Raw genomic sequence first — 21,108 nt, 5'->3', positions numbered from 1 at the left:
TTCTTTTTCTTTTTTTAATTTGCTGCAGATTTCACTGGAAATTTTTTAATTTGCTGCAGATTTCACAGATTTCAGAGGACGATTTCACTGAACTCCTTGCTGTGCAACATGAGGAGCTTACTGATGGAATGAATTGGAGGCCCAGAGAAAGGAAGAAGAGGGACAGGAGGAAGAAGAAGTAACTGAAGAACTGAAGAGATTCACGACACAGAAAATGGCAAGGGAATCTTCTTTATTTGAGGAAGCACTGTTAGTTTTTGAGGCACAGGACCTGAACCTAGAATGGTACCCAAAGGTGGCAGCAGCCATTCAGAATGCAATCCAGTGCTACCTTGTCATCTATGATGAGAAAAAAAGAGCTACGACCCAGACATCAATGGATCATTTTTTCAAGAGGGTAGATAGAATTAAATCCAGCAAGGAACCAGAACTTGTGCCATCAACGTCAGGTATGAGTGAAATGGCAGCTTGACCTCTGTCTCCTACTGTTGATAATCCTTCACCTCTACCTTCTCCCACTTCCTCTCCCTCCTCTAATTAGTAACTCTTCTCGCCTGTTCCCTCGATGCCAGCCCAAGTATCCCAGCTGCTGTACTGTATTACTGTACTTTTCAAGTTACTGTACTGTAAGATTTGAAATGTTTTATTTTTGTGTTTGTTTTTTATGTATTGTTTGTGTGAAGAGTATTATAAACCTATTACGGTACAATACCATATAGCCAACTTTGTAAGATGGGTACCTAGGCTAAGTTTGTTGCACTTACAAACAAATGGGACTTACAAATGCACTCTTGGAAGAGAACTTGTTCATATGTAGGGGACTTACTGTAAAAGCAAAAAAGAAACAGGATCTAATCAAACTTATAAGCTGTTGCACAGCAAAGGAAACCATAATCAAAATGAAAATACAACTTTGGACTGGGAGAAAATATGAGCAAATGATGAGACTGACAAGGGCTTAACTTCCAAACTTTACAAACAGCTCATACAACTCAATAACAAAATAACAAATAACTCAATGGAAAAATGGGTAGAAAACCTAAAGAAACATTTCTCCAAAGAAGACATACAGAGAGCCAATAGGCACATGAAAAGATGCTCATCATCACTAATTATTAGAGAAATGCAAATCCAAATTACAATGAGGTATCACTTCACACTGATCAGAATGGCCATCATTAAAAAAATCTACAATTAACAAATGCTGGATGGGGTATGGAGAAAAGGGAACTCTTATACACTGTTGGTGGCCATGTAAGTTGATGCAGCCACTATGGAAAACAGTATGGAGGTTCCTCAAAAAAACTATAAAGAGAGTTGCCATATGATCTAGCAATCCCACTTGTGGACATATATCTAGACAAAACTATAATTCAAAAAGATACATAAAACCCTATGTTCATTGCAGCAGTATTTATAATAGCCAACACATGGAAACAACCTAAATGTTCATTGAAAAATGAATGTATAAAGAAGGTGTGGTATACGTATACAATAGATATTACTCAGACATAAAAAAAGAATGAAATAATGCCATTTGCAGCAACATGGATGGACCTAGAGATAATGATACTAAGTGAAGTAAGTCAGAAAGAGAAAGACAAATTCCATATAATATCACTTATATGTGTAATTGAAAACAGGCCACAAATGAACACGTCAGTGAAAAAGAAACAAACACACAGATATAGAAAACAGAGTTGTGGTTGCCAAGAAGAGAGTGATGGAAAGATTGGAAGTTTTGGAATAGCAGAAGCAAACTATTCTACATAGGATGGACAAACCACAAAGACCTACTGTATAGAAGAGAAAACTATATTCAATATCCTGTGATAAACCATAATGGAAAAGAATATATATATATACATATATATATATATATATATATATATATATATAACTGAATCACTTTGCTGCACAGCAGAAATTAATACAACAATGTATAAAGGCTGCAGAGGGTGTGGAGAAAAGGGAACCCTCTTGCACTGTTGGTGGGAATGTAAACTGATACAGCCACTATGGAGAACAGTATGGAGGTTCCTTAAAAGCTAAAAATAGAACTACCATATGACCCAGCAATCCCACTACTGGGCATATACCCGGAGAAAACCATAATTAAAAAAGATACATGTACCAGAATGTTCACTGTAGCACTTTTTACAATAGCCAGGACATAGAAGCAACCCAAATGTCCATCGACAGATGAGTATATAAATCAGATGTGGCCCATATATACAATGGAGTATTACTCAGCCATAAAATGGAACAAAACTGAGTTATCTGTAGTGAGGTGGTTGGACCCAGAGTCTGTCATACAGAGTGAAGTAAGTCAGAAAGAGAAAAACAAATACTGTACGCGAACACATATATATGGAATCTAGAAAAATGTTACTGACGAACGTAGTGACAGGGCAGGAATAAAGACACAGATGTAGAGAACGGACTTAAGGACACAGGGCAAAAGGGGGGACAGGGATGTAGTGAGAGAGTAGCACTGACATATATACACTACCAAATGTAAAAGAGCTAGTGGTAAGCTGCCGCATAGCACAGGGAGATCAGCTCGGGGCTTTATGTCCCCCACAGGGGTGGGATAGGGAGTGTGGGAGGGAGCCTCAGGAGAGGGGGATATGGGGATATATATATACATATAGGTGATTCACTTTGTTGTAAAGCAGAAACTAATACAGTGTTATAAAGCAATTATACTCCAATATACATGTATTTAAAAGAACCCACAACATTGTAAATCAACTACACTAGAAAATATTTCTTAAGTGCAAAAGATTTTTTGAATGTAAGTTTTATTGTGTGTGTGTACCACACGTTCAATATATACGAATTATGTCAAATTCATTGTTTTTCAAAATAAAAAATAAAAAATGAATAAAAAATTCATTGTTTTTCAAAATAAAAAATTTTTGATATTCTACGTCAGCTTCATTATATAAACACAGAAAAACTATATTATTTTTTCTAAAGTTCAGAAATAGCCATTTTGCTCATTCAGTATGCTATAAACCACTAACTGTTAAAAAGGGATTCGTGACCTCTTCCTTCCAAAGAAATATTTCTGCACTCACAAAAGTTTAATAGAATGTTCCGCCATGAACTGACTTCCCACCTTAGAGACACCAGATTTGCATCCTGAAATCTATTTCTTGCAAAAATGTCCAATTAGCATTCTAGCATTACAGAAAAGAAATGCTTTTTTCCAGATCTCAAATTCCATACAATTTTATCAAGACATCATGTATTTTTTTTCACACACACAGACTGTATTTTATATTTACAAAGATAAATCAACTGACACCAAGCATTGTAAATGGATGACCACCACAAAAGCAACAATGACTGCAATTACCAAACATGAAACACACTCACACTAGGTCATAATACTGACATTCAGTCCAGGAATCCTCCACTGTAAGAGCTCCTTTACTTTGCAGTGAAAGACATCATGTATTTTTAAATTATCAGAACTCACCTGAGATCTTCAAAAATCAACAGAAACATAATTTTGTGTTCTCTTTCATTTATTCTGGTTCTAAGTGGTCATTTCTAAACGAAAGTATTTAAGTATGTTAACGTCATCTTATAACATCATATTTCAAATGACTACCGTCTCTCCAAAGATGAAATATGAAGAACTCATAATTAGGCTCTCCAAAGATTTACTCTCTGAATCTGTATTACCCTTCTGCTAAACTCCACACTGTTCATTATTCTCTGAGAATATTCTTTTTTCTTGTATGGCCATCACATGCTCTTTCATTTCATGAAGTGTTTTCCTACAACTTTATGCCTAGTTTATTTCTGAGAATATGCATTATTTCTGATTGATATTTATAGACACAAAGACTTCTCTATAATTCCCTGTGAGTTTCAAGAACTTTTTTTTTTCAATACCTAGATTCTGAAGCTCTCCACAAAGCATTACTAAAACTGCATTTACATAAGTATCTACATATTAATCACACAATTCATTTACAATTGTATTATGCTTTATTGCTAATTTCGGAGCATAAATGTAGCTGTCTTATTTACCACCCTCTTGGAAACCACTTTAATATTTGCACTTAGGACTTGAAAGAGAATGGACAAATAAAAACCCGAAGAATACAATTTATATATTTCTCATAAAATTAGGTGATTATCTAACCTTTAGCCAGAAAAAAGAAGAGCCCAGATACTCTGCAGGCATGATACTCGAGAATGTGTGGCCTTCCACCAGGAAACCATGCAGTAATCCATGTGGCAGAGTTTACCTGTGACCAGCTGGGATAAGTGACCTATGCATTCCTTACATGCAACATATCAGGAGTGGAAAAAGGGAATTTGTCAGTTGTGGCAATAAGTATAATGAAGATTTGTAGCAGGTCATGCTCATATATTCAACACAAGTACAATCAAAATTTTGCTCAATTCTGGTAGATCTAAGTCTCTATCTGTTACCTCTTTAACGAGGAAATGTCAGAACTGACTTACAAAAAAAAAGTGTTTTGTTTGTTTGTTTTAATTACAGTCACGGTGAGTAAGACATAGCTCAGAACAGCTAATGTGACTTAGTGATTCTCTTATCAGGAAATACAGGTTCTACTTCCCTGTTTATTCTCCACATCCTGTAGTAAGTTAAGTTTCAATGAAAGATAAATCTACAGGGCGAAAAAGAAAAGAAAACTTTCATGTGTTGATAAGATCATTCTGACAGGTTTTACCACGCAGGTCAGTGTTTCTGGCGATGGACACAAGCCAGAGCTCCCTACTCTGACATTTTCACTGATGTCATTCCCCTTGATCCTCAATTTGAAAGTGGATAAATATGTTTTCTATGTTTTCTTCTTTAAGAAATTAAATAATGAATGCTTTCTAGACATGATCCTCTAATGATTTTCAGTCAATGGTCATCAACAGAGGAAAAGCACAGAATCTCATCCCCACAGAAGGGTGACATTCAGTCAGGTAAGAAAATTCTCCCCGAAATCAGAGCTTCATCTTTAACATGCAATCAGAGGCTTCCACGGGTTCTTCATCACTCCGCACTCAGCTCTACCATATGGGATTGGCTTTAAGAATCTCACATCAGATGACTGACAAACATGTCATAGTACACTGATGTGGTACCAGATCCTGCCTCTCTAATTGCAATATTCTAGGATATTTCCTGGAGCCGTCTACTCTATACAGGTACACTTCCAAGTAGAAATAGAAACTTTGATTCTCACTGGGACCCCTGCTCTGTCCAACCAACCTCTCTAGAAATATGATGTTCTAATCTCTCCTGATTAGAACATTTCAAGGTCTCTCCCTGTGCTAATTTACTAAAGGTAAAAGAGAAACAAGAAAAAGCAAATTATGCAGGGAGCAATATATAAGATTCCTTTACTTAATGTATTTATCTGATATACCCAAATATTGAGAAATATAGATTCATTTCATAATGGTCAAGAAAAGAGGAGGAGGAACCTCCATGCCAGCAGTATATATAAAATGGAATCAATATTGCATAAGCTCCAGCTTAAGCTTAGCTACTAGTTACTAACTCTTCTCATAAAGAAGCAATAGTTCTCCATCATTTGAAGCACACTGAGGACTCAGACAGCTGGACACTGAGGGTGTAGTCTCCTTACTCGAATTCTGTACTTGCAACACAGAGCAATGAAATATTCCCAAAGAATTATTAAGGATGAGGTGGGGAGCTGAAATAAAAAAGATGAATCCATAGTCTGCCCTACCACCTGTTCTGCAGGTTATTACCACCATCGTGGCCCAATATGACCTTCCCACTTTTCTCTGGGCCTCCCTACTTTCCACCTCCATCCTCTCATTATATCTTACCTATACTTGGAAACGACTCTACTTTTTCCACTTATCTTTATCAACAAATAATCCAAAGAGCAACTTTGTATATAACTCCTTAGAAACCTCAGGTCTGACTCAGTAATACATAACCTCCGAAGTCCAAAGTTTTCCTAATTCCATTTATTATTTTTTTTCTAATTTCCATGTACTTACACTCTCTGGACCTCCACTGTTCTCAGGTTCGTCTTCCCTGCAAAATCTGTCAACCTAGACATAGACTTAAGTACCACCCTCTAATTATCTCCTAGGGAATCCAGTTTTTAAAAACGCCTCAGCAAGCCTTATGGACTTTATTAAAGACTCTTTGAGATAACCCATGGGAGATAGCAGTACACCCACAGATATCTATTTAATGCACCCTCAGATTATTTTTTTTCTTTTTTATAAAGTCTCTTCTGTCCAATGAAGACTCTCAGCTCTTCTTCTTCAACATATGCAGTGTCTCCCCCTTCTGATTACCCTCTGCTCTATCCCAGGGTCACTCCCTTTCCTGATATTACATTCTTTCTCAATTTTGTATGTTAGTAAAATCAAATAACATAAAATATAACATGTGAATTATTATAAAGTGCACCGTTCAGTGATATTAAATACATTCATATTACTGGGCGATGAACATCACCATTTATCTAATTCTTTTCTACGTTTTAAAACTGTAACTCTATGTCCTTTAAACATAACTTTCCTTTTTGTTCCATAACCACCTGAAAAGCATCATTACCCTCCCAATTTCTAAGGTTTTGACTACACTAAGTACCCCATATAATTGAAATAAGTAGTTGTATTGTTATGACTCACTAAAAGTCACAAAAATGGCATTTTGGTAGCTAAATTTCCTCAAGATTCATCCATGTTGTAGCATATTCCTAGATCTTTTCCTTCTTAACAGTGAACAATATTGTATTATATGGGTATACCACACTTTGTTTATCCAGGAACTAGTGGATGAACACTTAGGTTGCTTTCATATTTTAGCTACTGTGATTATTACTGCTCTAAACACTGGAGTACTAATATTTCTTTAGGACCCTGATTTCAATTCCTTTGGGTATACCTCATAGTAAAATTCCTGGATCATATAGTAATTCTATTTTTCAATATCTGAAAACTTGCCATACTCTTTTGCAAAGCAACTGTATCATTCTACCTTCCCACTGACACAGCACAATGCTTCCAACTCCCTCACATCCTCAGCAATACTTGTTTTCTCCTTGTGTATGTGTCTGTGTGCTTGTGTGTGTATGCATGCACACAAATATATAAACATGCATTTAGTGATATGGAGCATCTATTCAAGTGCTTAGTCGTTTGTACATCTTTCTGAAGAACCATCTATTCAAGTCTTTTATCCATTTTTGAATCAGGGTGTTTGCTTTTTGTTGAGTTGTAGGAGTTCTCTGTATATTCTGAATAGAAATCTCTTGTCAGATAGATGGCTTTCAAATATTTTCTCCTATCTTGTGGGTTGCCACTTTATTCTGTTTACATTTCTTTGATACACATTTTTTTAATTATGTACTGCAAATAGTTTATTTTTTTGTTAGCTGTACCTCTGTTGTTCCTTCATTTCATATTGAGGAAAACACTGCCAAATCCAATGTCATGAAGCTCTTGTCCTGTGTCTTCTTCTAAGACTTTTTATTTTATTAGGTCTTATATTTAGTTTCTTAATACGTTTCCATTAATTTTTACATATGATGTTAGGTAAGGGTCCATCTTCCTTCTTTTGCATGTTGACAACAAGACTTCTCAGCACCATTTGTTGAAAATACTATCCTTCCTACTTTGAAAAGTCTTGGCAACTTGTCAAAAATCATTTGGCCATATATCAGGGTTTATTTCTGGGTGTTCTATTCTATTCTATTAGCCTTGAATAAGGGAGAAAATAGTATAACCTATCCAGGTTGATGAAGAACATAAAGAAAGACCAGGACTGAGAATTAGGAGGGCAATATAAAACAGCAGGGAGTAAAAGACAAGTGTGAGAGAAGATCTTGTATTTGCAAGTTCATGGAAATATGATCATGTTAAACCACTGAATGCTTGACTTTGAACAATACGGTAAATGTGCTAGCAAGAAACATAACACTTAGCCATCTCTGGGAAATATACTATGGGCATAAAGATAAAATACACACAAATATATTAAAAAGGGAAGGGTTTTCATGGTGTGAGAATGTTGTGGGATTTGAAATACAATTTACTTCTGTTCTACCATTGTCTCTAAAATTTATCAAAGTGTATATACAAGCAATTCCAATTCCGGTAATGTGCTTGACAGGTTTATATATGAACTTCAGCAGACCAGTAAATGTACATTCATAGTAGGACTGTTCTCTAATCCAAAACACAAAACACAAAAACTGGAAAGACTAGAGTTCACTTTGTCAACACACATACAGATGCAGTGATGGTTAACGGTCCCAAAACAGAAGGTGAGCATGGGTGCAAGAGGTTAATCCCCAGGCTGGGGTCGGGTGCAGAGTTTGAGAGCAACAAAGGCAGAAAAGGCTTTTGTCCTATCCTTGATTTTTGAGGTATGGAAATTCACAGGTCACTACCTTCATTTCAAAATGAATGAATGCACTATTCAATTTTTTAAAACAGTAGAAGTAAACATGAGTGATAATAAATTTCCAACTGTCGCAAATCAAATAAGATACTAAGAAAAATTAAATAATATGATTTAAGAATGAAGTGGAGAGATTGTCCAAGATGGTAGCATTCAAACACCCAGAGCTTGATGCCTCTCATGGGCACACCAAAGTCACAGCTGTTTACAGAACAGCAATTGATGAAAAAGGCCAGGACCTAACATAAAAAATGTTTTAGAGCTGAAGATATAAGGAAGGCACCTCGGCAAGACAAGAAGGAAGGGAAAAATCTCAATAGAGTCAAGACCCATACCACCAGGTGGGTGGCCCACAAATGGGAGAATAATTACAATTTCTGAGGTGCTCCCAGGTAGCGAGGGGTATGAACAGAACATCAGGCTCCCAAGCCCAGGGATCCTGTGCTGGAAAGAAGAGCTCCTAGAAAGTTGGGCTTTGAAGACCAGTAGTGCTTATTTTCCAGAGAGCCAGACGGTTGTGGGAAAAAGGGAGACCACACTTAAAAGATGCTCACAGGGCTTCCCGGGGGGTGCAGTGGTTGACAGTCCGCCTGCCGATGCAGGGGCCACGGTTTCATGCCCCAGTCCGGGAGGATCCCGCATGCCGCGGGCAGCTGGGCCCGTGAGACATGGCCGCTGAGCCCGCGCGTCGCGAGCCTGTGCTCCACAACGGGAGAGACCACAACAGTGAGGGGCCCGCATACCGCAAAAAAAAAAAAAAAAAAAAGAGGCTCACAAAATCCCACATGACACGAGAATCAGAAAAGAAGCAGTCATTTGAAAGGATCCTGGGTCACACCTACCTCCTGATCTTGGAGAGTCTCCCAGAGAGACAAGAGGCAACTACAGCACAGCCTCAGGGACATAGACACTGGCAGCAGCCATTTGGGGGAGCTCCTTCTACCTTGTGGCCACTAGTACCAGCAACCATAATTTCAGAATCCTCCCTCTATCTTTTTAGCCTCAGGACCTAACCCTACCCATTTCCACCGAACCACAGACACAAGTACTAGGATGCCGCAGGCCAAGCAACTAACTGAGCAGGGACATAGCCCCATCCACCAGCAAACAGGCTGCCTTCAGACCCTCTTAATGCACAGCTGCCCCCTGGACACGGTCCCAGCCACCAAAAGCCCCAGGACCAGCCTCCACACCTCAGTGGACAGGCACCAGCCCCAGAGTCCCTGGCCCCTCTGACAAGTGAGCCTGCTCTGGCCTTGGAATCAGCCTCACCGTTGGCAGGTGATTACTGCACAGGGACTGGATGGAGCTTGGATGTACCCAACAGCAAACCTGCTCTAGCAGTGGGATCAGCCTCATACACCAACAGGCATGCACCAGCTCCAGGAATACCACAGCCCAGCAGCCTGTGTGACCAGAAGACTCACTTGCAGGCCAGAAGCAGCCTTGGACTCAGCTGGGTCCTGACCCTGCCCATCAGAATCCCAACACAAGATTCGGGATACCACAGACCCTGCAGATAGCTGTGTCAGGTACAGTGATCCAACACCACCTCTGCGACTCCTGGGCCCTGCAGCCAGAACTCAGGACCTGTGTCTTCCTCCCAGTAGCCAGCACAGCCCCAGGACCAGTGACTGGGCACTAGCCCTGATATCACCTGGACTGCAATTCTACCCATAAGTGAACCAACACTAGATTTGGTGTCCCCCAGCGTTGTGCAGCCAGCTGCCTTATGATTTAGCCTCACCAAGCAGCACAGACAGCCTCCATACTAGGCAGAGTCTAGCAAACGAGCACTCTGGGGGCAGCCAAGCCTACCAGACCACCCACAGTAGTCAGCCCACCACAACAGAAGAGCCCAAGCAGCCCACATAGGAGGTACACCTAGAACATATAGTCTAGTGACCAAGGGGACAGTGGGCTGCTGGGACACATAGGACCTCTCCTACAAAAGGACACTTCTCCAAGGTCAGGAAATGTAATGAACCTACTACATATATAGCAATAAAAACAGCAAGTTAAGAAAAATGAGGTGACACAGAAACACGATCCAAATGAAGGAACAAGATAAGAACCCAGAAGATCTAAGTAAAATGGAGATAGCCAATCTCCTCAACAAAGAGTTGAAGGTAATGACTATAAAGATGATCAAAGAACTCAGGAGAAGAACGGACGACCAGAGCAAGAAGTTAGAATTTATAAAAAAGGAATTAGACCATTAAAGAACAACAAAACAGAAGTGAGGAATACAATAACTGAAATGGAAAATACACTCAAAGGAAAATACTGTAGACTAAATGATACAGAGGAATGAATCAGAAAACTGAAGGACAGAGTGCTGGCAATCACTGAAGATGAACGCTAAAACAACAGATTAAAATGAAATGAGGAAAGTTGAACAGACTTGTGAAACAACATCAAGTGTACTAATATTTGCATTATACTGGTCCCAGAAGCAAAAAGGAAAGAGAAAGCAGTGTAGAACATACCTGAAGACACAAAAGCTGAAAACTTTCCTAACCTGGGAAAGAAAACAGACATCCATGTCCAGTAAACACAGTAAGGCCAAAACAGGATCAACCCAAAGAGGACCACACCAAGACTCACTGTAATTAAAATGGCAAAAAAATAAAGATAAAAAGACACTATTAAATGGAGCAAAGGAAAAGCAACAAGTTACAAACATGGGAACTTGCATAAAGTTATCAGCTGACTTCTCAGGATAACCTCTGCATGCCAGAAGGGAGTGGCATGGTATATTTAAAGTCATGAAAGGGAAAAGTCTATAACCAAAAATACTCTACCCAGCAAGGCTCTCCTTCGTATTTGATGGTGAGATGTAAAGTTTTACAGAGACGCAAAACTAAAAGAGCTCAGCATCGCCAAACCAGCTTTATGAGAAATCTTAAAGGGGCTTTTCTCAGTGAAAAAGCAAAGGCCACGACTGAAACATAAAAATTAGGAAAGGAAACTTACTAAAGGAAAAACTGAATTGGATAAGGCAAATATTCAACAAAGGCAGTAAATCAACCATGCACATAGCTAGTAGGAAGGATGAAAGAAAACACTAATAAAATCATCTATATTCACAATAAGAAGTTAAGGGACACACAAAACAAGTAGATGTAAAATATAAGGTCAAATTCAGTAACTGTGGGGGAGCAGAGTAACAATGCAGGGTTGTTAATATCCATGTGAAATTAAGAGCTCAGCAACTTAAATAATCACACACACACACACACACACACACACACACACACACAACTGAAAGAAATCCAAACATAATATTAAAGATATTCCTCACATCACAGATGAAGAGAATAAAAAGGGAAGAAAGGAACACTGAAGAAATTAAAGAGGGATTCTAAAAATACCCAAGACAAATGAAAATGAACACACAATGATCCAAAATCTATGGGACACAGCCAACGCAGTTCACAGGGGGAAGTTATAGTGATACAAGCTTATTCTTAGGAAACAAAAAAAATATCAAATAAACAACTTAACATTACACCTGAAGGAATTAGAAAAAGAAGAAAAAACAAAACTCAAACCTGTCAGAAAGAAAAAAAATTAAGGAAACAGTACCATATGCAATCACACCAAAAAGAATAAGATACCTAGGAACAAACACACCTAAGCAGGTAAAAGACATGTACTCAGAAATCTATCAGCCATTGGTGAAAGAAGTTGAAGGCAACAGAAAAAGATGGGAAAATATAGCAGGTGCATGGACTGGAAGAATTAATACTGTTAAAATAAGCATACTACCAAAGACCATCTACAGATTTAATGCAATCCCTATCAGAATACCAAAGCATTTTCACAAAACTTGAAAAAGTAATTTTAAAATTTGTATAGACACACAAAGACCCCAAATAGCCAAACAATCTTGAGAAAGAACAGAGCTGGAGGCATCACGCACCTTGACTTCAGATTATACTGCAAAGCAAGAGTAATCAAAGAGAATTGGACAGGAGCAAAAGCAGACACAAAGATCACTGGAATAGAATAGAGATCCCAGAAAGAAGCCCACACACTTATATTTAATTGATTTATGACAAAGCAGGCAATATGGAGAAAAAACTGTCTCTTCAATAAGTGGTACTGGGAAAACTGGTCAGCTACATGGAAAAGAATAAAATTAGAGTACTTTAGCACACCATATATAAAATAAACGCAAAACTGAATAAAGACCTAAATGTAGGACCATAAAACCCCTAGAGGAAAATACAGAACATTCTTCAACATAAATGATAGCAACAGTTTTAGGTTCAGTCTACTAAGGCAAATGAAACAAAAGCAAAAATAAACAAATGGGACTTCACTACATTTAAAAGATTTTGCACAGCAAAGGAAACCAAAGAGAAAATGAAAAGACAACCTGCTGAAGGAGAGACAATATTTGCACATAAGAGGTTAACACCAAAAAGATGATCAAGCAAGGGTTCATATCTAAACTACAGAAACAGCACATACAACTCAATATCAGAACACCACCCAAAATCTTTTTTTAAAAAATGATAAGACCTAAATAGACATTTTTCCAAGGAAAAAATACAGAGAGACAGCCAGAACTCACAAAGATGCTAAACATAGCTAATTGGCAATAAAATGCAAACCAAAACAATGAGATATATCACCTCAGTCTTGTCAGAATGGCTGTCATCAAAAAGGTCACAAATAACAAAGGTTAGTGAGGATGTGGAGAAAGGGAAACTCTTGTAACTCTTGATGTGAATGTGAATTAGTGAAGCTACTGTGGAAAGCAGAATGGAGGTTCCACACAAAACTAAAAATAGGACTACCATAATATCCAGCAATTTCACTCTTGGGTATATAAGAAGAAAACAAAAACACTATTTCAAAAAAATAACTGCACACCAATGTTCGTAACAGTGTTACTTGCCATAGCCAAGATATAGAGTCAAACTAAGTGTTCATTAATAGGTTAGGGGATAAAAAAGATTTTTTATGATGACTTCAGCAAAAAATGAAATTTTGCCATTTGCAAGAACATGGATGGACTTGGAGGGTATTATGCTTAGCAAAATAAGCCACAGAGAAAACAAGCCTGGTAGGTTATCACTTACACGTGGCATCTAAAAAATTGAATACAACAACAACAACAAAACAGGCTCACAGATTAAAGGACAGACTAGTGGTTAGCAGCAGGGAGAGACAGGGTGGAGGAGCAAAATAGTGGTAGGAGATTCTGAGGAAGAATCCACTATGTATAAAATCAATAATCTACAGTGATGTACTGTATAGCATGGGGAATAGAGCCACTCTTTTATAATAAGTATAAATGGAGAACAACCTAAACATTTATGAATCACCATGTTGTACCTCTGAAACTAATATAATAATGTAAATTAACCATAGATCAATAAAATATAAAGTAAGAAACAATAAAGGGGAGACATTATTAGATAGAAATCAATTAAATAAACACAAGTTTTGGAAATCAATGAATTAAAAAACAACATGTAAGACACAACATTGGCATTTAAAGTGTACGATCTATTCATTTAAGTGGTGAAAAATGGTACCCATTATCACAATTTTGTATATCTAGGATAAATTATTATCTACAAAAATACGTTACAAATATTCACTCAAAAAGAAAGAGAAAATTTGGATCAATCCATTTTAGTATACACATTTAATATCAAAGTCTCTATGTAACATGGACTTGAATACGTTCTGTTAGCCACTTCTAGTTTCTTTGTGATGTAAAATCTTTTAAAGCATAAAAATCAGCCTTTCTACATTTTTCCATTAGACATACATAGAAGTTAAAAGAAATGAGAAGAAAGAGCAATCAACCAGGAAGGTGAATTTACTGAGAAACAGTCATTCGTTCTCCCTCCTCCTTTTCTTTTCCTCCTTTTCCAGGTCTCTTTCCGTTCCAATCCGGAAAAGTCTTGAGAGTTCTGAGAATATTTCTTTGAGGGCTTCAAATGACCATACCTACATCCTCTGCCACAACTACACACACAGGAACAAAAATAAACCTCTGCTATCTACTCACGTAGGAGGGATTCGTGCAAAATAAACTCCTACATGGAGACCAACAGGTGAGTTTTCTACCTGTTCTTTATAATGTCCTTCCATTATCGTAAATCCCACACATTATGAGGCAGAAGCAGTTATGTGAGCTTTTCCTTGAAGTCAAAAAACTCGCAGTCATTTCAAGTACCAGGTGATCATAGGGTACAGCCAGGGAAGGTGCCATCCCCCTTGGCGGAGGGGTGGGGTCAGTGAATGGGCTCCCGCAACCATGCACCTCCTGATGTACAGATTCTGGAAAAACAAAGGGCAGTCACACCACAGTCAGCCTGTCAGGCTGTTGGGCCACTGGGCAACCCCATCAGCCTGGAAGTGCCCCCTCAGTTGCTGAAAGCAAAAGTCTGTGAAGCCAGGCAATTTGGGCCAGAGAGTCAGAGGAGACCGGTAATCAACTCCTCCTCTCTGCTCACCTCCTTGGGGTTACAGCAACCCCATCTCCAAACCCAACTCTGATCCTGGAGTGCCAAAGTGGGAGTGCAGGTGGGCTCTGCCGGTGCTTCAGCACCCTCTGGGAAGCCCCCTAGTTTGAGTATGATTTGAGTTTGATCCTGTGAAACCATCAGAACTTCCCACCAGAGATAAATGAGGAGATTCTTTCTGGCCTTTATTAGTATGCACGGTGAACGCGGTTGTCTTGGCTGTACTTTCCAACCCTCCTATTTTACCCACCTATTCTTATCCACCTTCCTCCCTGTGAGTACCTTTGACCAACCCTGAGCTCAGACTCCTGACTTATTACAGTGACTTTGTCAGTCTTTCTTTAAAAATGGACAGGTAGGGCTTCCCTGGTGGCGCAGTGGTTGAGAGTCCGCCTGCAATGTGGGGGACAGGGGTTCGTGCCCCGGTTCGGGAGGATCCCACATGTCGCGGAGCGGCTAGGCCTCTGAGCCATGGCCGCTGAGCCTGTGTGTCCGGAGCCTGTGCTCCGCAACAGGAGAGACCTCAACAGTGAGAAGCCCCTTACCACAAAAAAAAAAAAAAAAAAAAAAAAATGGCAGGTAATAAAATGAATTTAACCTAGAAGCAGCAGGTCAGTAAGGGAAATAAAATCATCAGAAGCTATCTAATCACAGCCACAGCCATCCAGGGCTCTTGTCTTATCTGCTGGGGCATAAGAATGGGACCTTCCTAAACTTGAAGGACATCCAATCAAATAAGTAAAGGTGTCGCTCACCTCTGGCTCTTGGAGGGATTGCTAGGCAGTCTACCCAGTGTATACTAACTGCAAAACACTCTCATGGTTTTGAAACACCTATGTTCCAGGAAAGCTTTTGGTGTGCATGGGGAAGGTTTATTTTTGACATCAAGCAAAAAATAAATCACCAAGCTCTTTGAGCACAGGGGTCCTTAAGAGGGAAGTAGAAAGAAGGAATGGACAGAAAAGACGATCTCCTCTGAAGTGAAGGTCGTTTTTCCAAAAGAGTAGGATTTAGTCTCAGTTTAAGGAGAACACTTTTCAATAGCTAGGACAGCTCCAAACTGCCGTTTAGGGAACGAGTGCTTCAAAAGAACAGTCCTTGGGCTTCCCTGGTGGTGCAGTGGTTGAGACTCTGCCTGCCGATGCAGGGGACACGGGTTCGTGCCCCGGTCCGGGAGGATCCCACGTGCTGCGGAGCGGCTGGGACCGTGAGCCATGGCCGCTGAGCCTGCGCATCCGGAGCTTGTGCTCCGCAACGGGAGAGGCCACAACGGTGAGAGGCCCACGTACCGCAAAAAAAAAAAAAAAAAAAAAAAAAAAAAAAGAACAGTCCTTTAAAAGTCCTGGCAAGGCAGCAAGTGGATGAAGAGTTGGTTTTGCATAGTTTTGAACACAGGAGTAAAGAAGCAGAGGCATCTCTGACTAAAAGGCCCTGAGATCCTATGGCATCAATGGGTCAGTTGCAGGGGGCAGGGGGTGTGGGGGGCGATATTTCTCTCTCAACGTTTCCCAGGGCAGCCACCCCTCTCTATCCCACCCCCCTACTCCCTTCACCCTTCCTCCCTCCACTGTTGGGTCATCAGGGACAGCACTTCTTAAGCTGGAGCGCTCAGGCACCATCTCTGCAATCTGGATTCTTCCTGGAGCCTGACAAGTTCTGGGACAGGAAGCCAGGTCTGCAAGGCCGCTGAGGTGCAGTCGGACCTGGAGGCCTGGAGGGGAACTGGAGCCCTGAAGCCCACCCACGTCCTTGAAACCGAGGGAGGAACACATCCTCCTAACAGTACTTCTCAGGGGTCAGCGTGCTCCCCACCCGATGGTGATCCATACTCACTTGAGGCAGCAAGGACTGCCTCTAACTGGCCCCCTCGATTCCGCCTTAAGGGTCCTCGCACATATGTGAGAGCACAGGCCCCGGATCTCTTTAGTCAGCTGAGGCCAGTGCTGCCGGGGTCCCTCCAGTCCCATCCCCCAGCCCCTCCCTCTCGGACTGTATCTAATAGAAGAAAGAGCACAGAGGAATTGGATGAATCAAGGGACCTGGGAGCCTGGGTATGAGTTTGAAGACCGAGAACCTAAGGCACAATTACATATTATTGGAGACTCTTGTCGGGTGTGTCGGGGGAGGTTAGGAGGCTGAGAAGCTGAGTCGACCCGGTGAGTCCAGCCCCAGGACAACACACAGCCCTACCCACCCTTCCCTGCCATCAGAGAAGGGCTGCCGCAACTCCAGCCCGGACTCTGCACTTCCCCCTCCCTGATTCTCCTCCAGAAGAGCAGGTGGCCCCCCTCTGAAGGCAGGGGTAAGACAACGGACCAAGTCCCCATGGACTAAGGTGCTGCTGGTAGCTCTTCCTGAACAGCAGTGCTGGCTTGGAGCGAACCCGTGCACCACCAAAGTTGGTCTCGTCCTGCAGCTGAGGGAAGTGGGGTTTAAGTCAGCTGCCCTGGCTTTAAATCAATCAGCCCCCGCTTTAAGTCAGGTGACCCGACTTTAAATCACTATGTGCCCCTCAAGCATCAAATCCAAAAGCTGGGAACTTCACTTTGATCCCAGCAGCTCACATAGCTGAACGCACACTGTAGTCACCCCCAAGCCTGGCTTAGAGGCAGGATATAAGGTAAGGGGAAGGGCGTGCACTCATGGTGATGAGGGTGTACTTCATGTACCAGAAGGGTCTAGGCACTCTGGGGTACAGCGAGCAGTGCACGATACAGCAGCTCCCTGGCAAAGCTGTTGATGCACAGGGAGAGCAGGCACACCCAGGCACACCGAGGTTCCAGGGCGGGAGCTGGGGCACAGCCAGCCGGGAGGGTGTGAAAGCGGAGGATCTGAGCCTTCTTGAGAAAGGCAGACACAGAGGATGGATGAGAAACAAAGACCGGATTAAATATGGATTTGAGAAACACACCCTGCTCTTGAAATTGGTGAAATTTGAAATTTGGCCTTTGCCTAATTACTTATAAAATTACTGATAATACCTAACCCATTGAATACTGCATTTGTAGTGGTATTGCGTGTTAATGTTTCTATAATGGAATAATCTTTTCTACAAGAAAAATGTACACTATCTGAAATAAATTAAAACCCCTCTTTATAAAGTACTATATTGGACTTCCCTGGTGGCGCAGTGGTTAAGAATCTGCCTGCCAACACAGAGGACATGGGTTCGAGCCCTGGTCAGGGAAGATCCCACATGCCGCACAGCAGCTATGACCATGCGCCACAGCTACTGAGCCTGCAGGCCACAACTACTGAAGCCGGCGCACCTAGAGTCGGTGCTCCACGACAAGCACAGCAAGAGAAGCCACCGCAATGAGAAGCCCACGCACTGCAACAAAGAGTAGCCCCCGCTCGCCACAACTAGAGAAAGCCCGCGCATAGCAACGAAGACCCAACACAGCCCAAAATTAATTAATTATTTTTAAAAAGTACTATATCATTCTGTACAACTTCTCTGGGAAGAACAGAGAGATGGCGTGGTAGAGTGAGAAAGACCAATATTTAGTCCACGTCTCTCATGCAGCTGCTCTGCTGAGTCAGATACATTTATCCACACTTTACAAAGGAGGAAACAAGCTCAGAGAGGTTTAGTAATTTTCCCAAAGCCAAGCAGCTATTGAGTGGCAGAACCAGGATCTGAACCAAGTCTGTTACCTTCAAAGCCTACGTCCTCATCACAACAAAACTCAATTAATATTTACATTTATCGAATTACACTGAAAACTGGGGAGTTCTTGGCACAATCCTGAATAAAAGTGAGAAAGAAAGAAATAGCATTGTTCCTACAGTCAAAACCAAAATTTTGGGAGCAGCTGCTAGATAACTGGCCCTTTTTGGGGTTCAGCAGTGATCACGACAGGAAGAGTCCTGCTTTCATGAACCATTGTAGTGGGGAGGAGAGACGGGTGCAACTTGGGTGAGGGATTTCACCTTGCTGGGCCTCTGTTTTCTCATCTGGAAAATGGGACGGGTGTTCCTCATTTTCTGGGATTGTCCAGCCCTCACATTCTCTGATTCCATAAGAAACATTTGTTTTCCTGTTTCTTTAAAATTCATTCAGGCCATGAGCCGTGATGAATGTTGTTAGCTGCTCCCCAAATCACACTATTCCCACCCTTTTCCTGTGATCAGGTCTTTCCCAAAACATGACTCACAATCGGTCAAGTCACAGAACCTAAGGGGCACCCAGGAGAAAAATTCCAACCTTTGCTCCACAGGAACTCTGCGGTCTACCTGCCAGGTAAATTTAACTCACCTGGCACAAGGTGGCCATCCCCGGTTTCACATCAACATGATCTCAGGCACAAACCTCCTTGTTTTTTCCATTTTGTCTTTAAGTTACTTGTTGAAACAACTGTACAAATATGACAAAGATATAAAATCAGGCAACTTCTGCCCCCAGTGCCTACTAATAAATGATTTTCTGCCACTTTAATGATAAAGATAGAACATTTCAACATTCTGCTGCCCCTATTATTTGTCATTTTTGTTGATATTTCTATTGAATACATCTTTCAATATTTTAACAATGGAACATTTATTTAGGTTGTTGCAGACCCAGTCTTTAGTGGTAAAGGTTTTGTTGTTATATTTCTATTATGTTTCCTTTAAAAATCATTATCCTATTTAAATGGATTAAGTCAATTCTATAGGCACTTATCTTTTGATATTGATGAAATGAATACATAGAGGGCAGTAGTACAAGGTGATTGGACTTGAGAACTTCTAATAGCACAGTTACGTATAAATATTAACTATATGTAAACCAAAATACATGCTGAGTGAGATTCTCTGACACTTTTTCACTCTGTGCCCCTCAAGCCTGTGAGAAATGGAATATTTCTTGCCATCTCAGTAAACAAAGGATGTCACAGTCATCAGCACTTGCAGCTCTCCAGGGTGAGCCGCGAGAACTCAGGATATGCAAATACAGAATGCAGGCCCCAGAGAGCTGAGGTGCATATCAAAGGAAGGACTTCAGTGAGCCCAGACTCTGGCATCTTCCCATACAAAGAAAAGCGCTACATTCCTCACCTTGGGAGAGCTGGTTTTCCTTAGTTAACAATCACCTTTTGATGTTCCCCATTACCTGTGCCAGTCCCCTGCCCTGTCCCCTCCCCCCAGTACTTTAGCTCAGGGAGGAAGGAGCGCAGAGGGACTCGGCTGAATAAGGGGCCTGCAGGGGCCTGCGAGCCTCGGGAGTTTTCAGCCGGTTTCCCCGCAGTCGGGAGGAGGGGCGCTGACGCTGCAGCCGGACCCTGCGCCTCCCTTGCCTCGTTCCCCCTCAGGACGCTCAGGCCGACCCCCTCCCCACGCCCCCCAGGCCCCGCGAGCCAGGCCGACGGCAGGGGCGAGAGGAGGGACCGAAGTTCCCTGGGACCAGACGCTGGGGGCCGCTCTTTCTACACAGCAGCGGCGGGTGGCAGCGAACCCCTGCCCCACAGAAGCTGGTCTTGCGTTGCCGCCCGGGCACCGGACCAGGCGGAGGGTCGGCGCCCACTTACCGGCCCGTCGTACATACGACTGTCGCGGCTTCCGCCGCCGGAGCCCCTCCAGAGCGGGCAGCCTCAGTGAGGCCGCCCTCCCCTTGGGCTCCGGGGCAGTTCCGTGACGGCGGAGGGAATAGACCCCGAGCCGCCGGCAGTTCCAACTCTGCGGAAACGCGGGCTCCGTTCTGGGCTTAGGGGGTGGAACCGCTCTGCCCCGAGGCCTTCCGGGAGGGAGGGGGCGCGGGGGGGAGGAGGCCGCCAGGAGCGCAGGGCTCCGTCGGGGGTCCTGGAGGGGCGGCCCGGCCTGGGGGCCCCGCCCACTGAGGCAGTAGCCCAGGCCTTTTTCCTGGAATCCTACACAAAAAAGTTAGAAAGATACACGGTCTATAGTAAATATTCACAAATGATTGTTGCTGCTGTGCTTACTATCCTATTAAAGGTGTAAAATCCATAAAACACTTTAAGTTCAAAGTTAACTATGAATTTTTACCTTTCCTTATTATGTCTCTGCTATTCCCAATTGTGGTAATGAATCATAGACTGTGGCATCACTAGTTAAACATGAGCTTGTTAAAAAAATAGAACTCAGGCCCACCGGACCTACTGAATCACAATCAGAACTTTTACAATCTCCCTAGTGTACTTGTGTACCCATGAATAGTTGAAAGGTACATTCCTACCTCGACGTATC

General features: G+C 41.8%; 1 long non-coding RNA gene across 1 annotated transcript in view; it reads right to left on the bottom strand.

The window, feature by feature from the left end:
• Positions 1-20,597, bottom strand: part of LOC141276338 (uncharacterized) — a 546,316-nt gene extending 525,719 nt beyond the window's left edge. Inside the window, exon 1 of the long non-coding RNA XR_012325701.1 lies at positions 20,433-20,597. This is a non-coding gene — a long non-coding RNA (uncharacterized lncRNA). The remainder of the gene's footprint in view (positions 1-20,432) is intronic.
• Positions 20,598-21,108: the final 511 nt, after the last annotated feature.

Source organism: Tursiops truncatus, chromosome 14 (genome assembly GCF_011762595.2).
Source record: "Tursiops truncatus isolate mTurTru1 chromosome 14, mTurTru1.mat.Y, whole genome shotgun sequence".
Taxonomy (NCBI): Eukaryota; Metazoa; Chordata; class Mammalia; order Artiodactyla; family Delphinidae; genus Tursiops; species Tursiops truncatus.
The sequence above is the reverse complement of the archived record's forward strand: the minus strand, read 5'-3'. Positions and strand labels throughout refer to the sequence as shown.